Source organism: Mauremys mutica, chromosome 13 (assembly GCF_020497125.1).
Source record: "Mauremys mutica isolate MM-2020 ecotype Southern chromosome 13, ASM2049712v1, whole genome shotgun sequence".
Classification (NCBI taxonomy): Eukaryota; Metazoa; Chordata; order Testudines; family Geoemydidae; genus Mauremys; species Mauremys mutica.
Window position 1 is genome coordinate 58,209,275 of NC_059084.1, and position 7,470 is coordinate 58,216,744.

Consider the following 7,470-nt stretch of genomic DNA (forward strand, 5'->3'; position numbering starts at 1 on the left):
ATATCTCCCCTACTGATGTTAAAATGAATCAAGGATACCTCCATTTGCTCCTCCTCTTTCACCATATCCAATAAACAATACTTGCCCATATGATACTCCCCTTTTGTTCCTGTGATAGGTGTTGATATGTGATCATTCAGGAATATCACATGCTCTCTGTGTTTGTCTGATTGATGTAAAGAGGTTTGTCATATGAACACAAGAGATTAAATGCTGGGATATTTACTGTGTTTGTGTAGGACTAAACCAACAGAGGGAGGAAAAAGGATAATGCCTTCACATAACTGCTCATCTAACAACTGTTCAGGGACAATGCTAGAATAATTCACTTTGATGTCCCCATCTCTGACCATCAGCCAAGGGAGGGATTCCAGTGTGTAAACACAAGAGAACCCCAAAAGCCCAGGAACCTGTGGCAAAGGGCTTCTAGGGCGGATAAAAGTGCTATTGTTGAAGGAAGTGGCAGTTGTTTTAGGGAGCCGATGATGAGAAGCAAGTCTCACAGATAGACACCTGTATTTAGGGTTCTGGAAGGAAGTGGGAACGGCCTGTGGTGTCTGTCAATGGACAGTAAGTCCTTGCCAATGGATAGCAGCCTTGCAGCTCAAGCACTTACTTGAAACCCAGGAAAGTTTAAAGTCTCTGCTCCAAACCAGGCTTAACAGGAATTTGAGCTCAGCTCTCTGGAATCTAAGTGTCCCAACCACTGAGCTATCTCCTTTCTGTCTCTGACTTTTCCTCAATGAAACTTTGGAAGGTCTCAGTGGCAAGTGCTATTTGAAAATCTTTTAACATCTCAAAAAAGTTTTTTAGCACAGGAAGATCATTTCCTATCCAGTTCTCCTTACCACTGGATGCCCAAGGGAAGAACCAATGATGTGAAAACCAATGGGACCCACTGATAAATCACATTGATACCTAGGGTGCTGTAACCCTGGCCCCAGTCTGACAGCAGGAGAATCACACTTCTCTTAGTGTGGGGCCTGTTTCCTGAGCAGGTGCACTGAGAGAGACAGGAGATGGGTCAGTCTCCCATTCTTCTCTCTGGTCCAGGATCCCTGGCTGATTACAGTTCCCATGATGCAACCACATTCATGTGACTCCCCTGATGCCTTCCCAACACATTACTAAATCCACATTGCATTGTGGAAGATGTAGTCCTCCACTGATGGAGACAGGAACAACTCCTCCTGTGAGGCAACATGCTAGGGAAAGGCAGTTTAACGTTCTCAAACCAAGATTGCAAGTAGGGTGGTATGTTTTGTATAAGTTTGTTAGCATATCAGGGTTGGGTGGGACCTCATGAGATCATCTAGTCTACCCTGTGCTCAAAGCAGGGCCAATCCCCCAACAGATCTTTGCCACAGATTCCTAAATGCCCCCCTCAAGGATTGAACTCACAACCCTGGGTTCAGCAGGCCAATGCTCAAACCACTGATGTATCCCCCTGTAGTGTGCTGTTAAATTGGACAGGAGTCCGGGTGGTGGTGGTGGTGCTGAGGGGCTGGAAGGTGTTTATATAGTGTTTTTTATTCCTTCTCCAGCCTCGGGACTATACTGATGGGAGCGTTCTAACCAATGGACTGAGAACTTTAAGGAAATCTGGAGCCTTCGTATTTCCTTGATCCTTTGCAGATGGAGTTATGAGTTGGATATGGTACAGAGACTGTTCTAGCCTCATTGATTGCTGAGTTCTCCCTTGCAATGGACAAAGATCAGATGTCTGCTGACTTTCTCACATGAGCCAGCAGCCTTTCATACCTGTGGTATAAGCAACATGGCCCTTGCTTGAGTGGTTTTGTTCTTTCCTCTCCAAATGTCAAAGCCTGATCCCATTGAACTCAATAGCAAAACTCCTTTTGATCTCAGTGGGAACAGGATTTGCCCCAAGAGATCAGAGAATGTGATTTTGATCAATTGCTTATCTGTCCAGAGACAGTTCTCATGCACGTTCTGCCAGGTTGATTTTGGTTGCCCCTCCTGTATGTCATGCTGGGGAAAATAATAAAACAATTTGGGCTGCAGTTCTATCAAGATGGACATGGCACACACAGTTCTAAGCCTCTTTTCCATCAAACCCAGGTGATGCAGCATCTTTGCTTTCCTAGTGCCTGGCGGAGAGCAATATTTAGGCCTTGTCTACGCTGCCACATTTTATAGCGCTGAAACCGTCTCACCCAGGGATGTAAAAAAAAAAGCCAACCCTGAGCGATGCAAGTTTCAGTGCTGTAAAGTGGCAGTGTAGACAGTGCACCAGCGCTGGGAGCCGCTCTGCCAGCGCTGGTAGCTACTCCCCTTGTGGAGGTGGTTTTTTACCTCGTTGGGAGAGCTCTCTCCCAGCATTGGTGCCGCGACTACACAGCCAAGTCAAAGCGCAGCCACAACAGTGCTTTAACGTTGGAAATGAAGACATACTCTTAGATAGAGGGAAGCTGGCAGAAGCTTAGTTTGAACATAAGGGCGGCACTGATAGTGTGTTAAGGGAAAGTGGGGTGATTGTCCTTCCTATTCTTCTTTCATTTAAGAAGTTTTCAATTTGGGGTGCTGCTGGATTTTCAATGACACCTGGACGTACAGGTGGCACTAGGGGCCCAAAGCATCATTTTACAAATGCACCTGTTTGTGTCAGAGAGGACGAAGAGAACGTGGGCGACCTGGGCTGCGGGCAGGGTGGGGAGGAGTCACATGGAGAATCACGTGCGGAGGTCATGCCCCCCCACCTCGTGTCCCCCCATGAGTGCAGTACCGGCAAAATGTGATTTCTACTTGCACCTCCTCTCTTGCCCCTCCCCCCAATATATTTTTGATTTTCCTGTTAGAAAATGTAAATGTTTTGGTAAAAATTGGAATTTTCCCATGTGTCCTGGGCACAGGTGCTGACTTATGTTTTTGTGGGAGGGTGCTCCTCTCTCTGTCCCTCCCCCCATGTGAGGGGCAGGCGGGGCCTCCTGGGGAAGAAGCCGAGTGGTGTGTGGGCAGAGCAGGGGTGGAGCCCAGAAAAGATTGCTGAGCACCCCCTATTTTTTTTGGTGGGCGCTTGGGACCAAGAGAATCCACGGAGTTGGCGCTTTTGGTCCTGGGGCATCCTCCAGCATCAGGTCATGGCAGAACAGGAGCTCCCGTCAGGCTCCCTCCTTTTGACCCTTTGACTGCACTCCTGTCCCTGTTATTTCATTAGCTGTCCCCCGGGATCATTTGGTTTCCAGGTCCTGTAGATCCTCCCCTTAGGCTGGGGGGAGGTGTGTCCTTCAGCACTGGGTGGGCCTTCGCCCGCCCACTTCCCAGAACCAATAGGTACAGGGAGTGAGTGGTCAGTGTGCTCTGGCTACTCTCTCTCCTCTCTGGCTGCCTTGTTGGCTGGAGCTCTTTCTTCCTCCCTTCCTGGGCTGCTGCTGCTGGCTGGAGTTCCCTCCCTGGACTGCTGCTACCACTGCTGAGCATGGGGTGGGGGGGCATTGCTGGCCAGCCCCCCCACACCTCTGGAGGGAGAAGCCAGGACCTCACCACCACCTCCACCACCTGTGAGGGGTCCTCCCTGCCTGGCCATCAGAGCTGCTGGAGCTACTGCTGCTGTCCTTGCTTCCCGGGAGCTGCTGGAGCCTAGAGGAGGGGGAAGACGACGAGGACGTTCTGCTGTTGGGGAAGCGCGCAGGGATTCTACAGACCACTGTGGAGGGGGCGATCAAAGACTGAGTAATTTTGAACTGTGCTTTTGTGGTGGGGGTCTAGACTGTGTTTGTGGGGACACGTAGTGTGGCATGGAGCCTGCTCCCTGGTCCATTTGTGTCCCCCACAACCACCACCACCACCGCTGCCCCCTCCATCATCCCCACTGGCTACTTAACATCTGCCTCAGCTCCTGCCTCTGGGACTCAGCTGCTGTCCTGGCCTGCCACGCCCTGTTTCCACCTCTTGGGCCTGCAGCAGCAGCCAGCCCAAATACTGACTTTTCGCATGCGCACATGGGTGCATGTGCCCCCCTTTTTTATTGCAGTCTCCCCCTTTCCAATTACAGCCCTTTGCCCATCCCCCAGCTTCTTTGCCTAAGCCCCTTGCTAGCCCAGTTTGTTTGTCTGCCCCACCTTTTTCCCTCTGCAGCTTGGTTTGTTTGTCCCGTCCCAGCCCTACAGTTAGCCCCTTTGGTTCCTCTGCCCCACTACCAGCCTGGTTGCTCCCCTTCCTTTGCACTCCCCTTGCCCTGATTGACCCCTCCCTTCGTGTGCCCATGCCCCCTACCATGCGCTTGTGCCTCCTCCCCCCATTTTGGTTGATCACTGTGTTGCCGGCCCAAAGGGCCCAAGGGAGCAACAGCGGGGTTCGTTGCCCGGTGTGCGTCGCACTAATTAACACACCAGGGTGGAGAAGCAAACCAAGTTTATTTGAGCTCAAATAAGGTGCAAGGGAGAAATAACAATCTCAAATCCTGCACACCCGCACACAGGCGGGGTCCCAATATTTATACCCCCTTGTGAGGTTTTATCTGTACTTTCGCACCGTGGGGGCTACTTTCTCATGCATATAACCTTGATTACAGCATCTGCTTTCCGCCTCTCTTATCTAGTATTGGCTGCATCTAGTGCCAACCGGCCTTGCAGCGGCTAGTAGGAGGGAGGTTACAAAAGTTTAGTAAGGCTAACAGAAGTGCTTCACATAGAGGTACTTTGGTTCACATAGGCCCAGAGCCATCCTCCCGAGTTACCTAGCTTTATGCCTAGTGACACCAACAACTGCACCCCCCGGTGTTATCATAACTGTCCCTTCCCTGGTGCAGCTAGAGGATCCAGACTTCCATCTTACATCGCTGATGACCCCTCCACCCCTTCAAGTCCTTAATAGCCCCCCTATCCACCCGCCCCCATTTCAGCGCCCTCCTCCCCTGCCTGCAGCCTAGCGGGGAGGAGTGGTTGACCTGCTTCCCCTTTCCTCTCCTCTCTCTGGTGTTTTAAGGAAAAAAAAAAAAGAACAGGTGCTCCCACCTCAATTTCCCTTACTCTTTGTCACCATTCACTCCACAACAGGCTCTCTTGCTTAAATAATACATCTCCTTTGGGCTGGTTTACTGCTAAAACATGGTTCAAATGATCCCTGGTACAAATCCCAAACCTAAATCCATTTCTCACACTCAGTGCATGTAGGCCTTAAAATCCTCGCTCTTCCCAGCGAAAACTCGCTGGGAGTTCATATGCAGAATTTTGAAATATTGTGCACAGAATTTTTTGCAGATTTTTTTTATTTTGGGTGCAAAATTCCCCCAGGAGTAATTGTAAAATCACCAGCAACCACACCGCATCATAGTAACTCTAACTCAGGAACCAATCCATGCAACAAACCTCGATGCCAACTCTGCCCACATATCTACACCAACGACACCATCACAGGACCTAACCAGATCAGCCACACCATCACCGGTTCATTCACCTGCATGTCCACCAATGTAATATACGCCATCATGTGCCAGCAATGCCCCTCTGCTATGTACATCGGCCAAACTGGACAATCCCTACGTAAAAGGATAAATGGAAACAAGTCAGATATTAGGAATGGCAACATACAAAAACCTGTAGGAGAATACTTCAACTGCCCTGGCCACACAATAGCAGATCTTAAGGTAGCCATCCTGCAGCAAAAAAAACTTCAGGACCAGACTCCAAAGAGAAACTGCTGAGCTTCAGTTCATCTGCAAATTTGACACGAATCAGCTCAGGATTAGACAAAGACTGTGAATGGCTAGCCAACTACAAAAGCACTTTCTCCTCCCTTGGTGTTCACATCTCAACTGCTAGAAGAGGGCCTCATCCTCCCTGATTGAACTAACCTCATTATGTCTAGACTGATTCTTGCCTGCCTATTTATACCTGCCCCTGGAAATTTCCACCACATGTGTCTGACGAAGTGAGTATTGACCCATGAAAGCTTATGCTCCAATACATCTGTTAGTCTATAAGGTGCCACCGGACTCTTTAAGTCATGTAATACTTTTGTTGCTATTTCCATAGATAAAGAGCTGACACATATAATTAGGCAAAATATTTTTTTTATTTTTTGATCATTTCAGCCGATAATATCAATGTTTATTTTTAAGAAAGACCAACTTCTGTTAGTGAGAGAGACAAGCCCACAAGCTAAACAGAGTTCTTCTTCAGTTCTTCATGTAATCACAGTGTCAGAGCTAAATACAACAGTGGGACAGATTGTGTAGCATAAGGGGTAAACACATGTTGCAAGGGAACATTTAAGATGAAATGGGCAATTACACCTCTGCAGTCATAGGAAAAAGGAAGGTTAAGGGGTTACATATTTTGTAATGACTCATAAAAACTGTATCTCTGCTGGGGCCATAGTTTTTAACTGTTTGTTTGTTTGTAATTTTAGATTTTTATACATGTACAATTTTCACATCTGCACAAAATGATGGGATTTAAGCATTTTTTTTTCAATTTTTATTTCGTTAAATGTTAACAGTTGAGTGAAATTGGGGAGAGGAGGGTTCAGACAGTAATTATTTAATGACAGAAGACATTGAAATTCAAAAAGTTAAAGATTTATAACCGTTTAAACACAAATTGTCAACATCACATATCACTCACCCCCAAGATCCTTTTCTGCAGTTTTTCTCCATTTTGTAGTTCTGCATTTAATGTTTCCTTCTTAAATGAAGTACTTTGCACTTTGCATTACTGAATTTCTTTATGTTGAATTCAGAAAAAGTCTCCAGTTTATCAAGGATATTTTAAATTCTGATTTAAATTCCAAAAAGCACATTTTATAAGCATATTCTCCACTCCATTATTCAGGTCATTAATGAAAATATTGAACAGAACCAGACCCAGGACTGACCCCCATGGACCTGCACTATATAAGCCCTCCCATCAGTTACCAATATTACGGTAATAGCTATATGTTAATTATAGCTATAATACTGTAAACCAGGAGTCATCCCTTGAATTACATGGTGATTCATTAATTGAGTCACTCATGAATGGAGGAGCTAGCCAGCAGGGCTATACCATTCTGATGCCTCACTCAGACAGATGATTCATAGTTTTGCCATGATATTAAGGGATGTAGGAATGAGTGGGTGACAGCGGATCTAGGATATGGGCTGGGAATTAATGAGGAAGGAACCCTAGGAGTAGCCCAGCCTAAGGAGTATTGGAAACACTCAAAAGAGTCAGACACTACACTTATACCATTCTCCTGAGTTACTGACATAGGTAATTCTTTGGCCCACATGTATATACGGGATTGGGGAATAGCTGTGTGGTGGAGAGATGATCTAGGGTGTGGGATGAGCAGTCTTGAAGGAGGAACCCTAGAATAATCTATATCAAATGAAAAGGTTCCATTTCGGAGGGGAGTTTGGATCTTACACACTTGACCAGATCCTCCATTGATATGGGTCAGTAGTGTTTCATTGACTTCCCTAACATTTGAGCCTCTAAAAAAAACAGATAAAGTATAACTCTATTA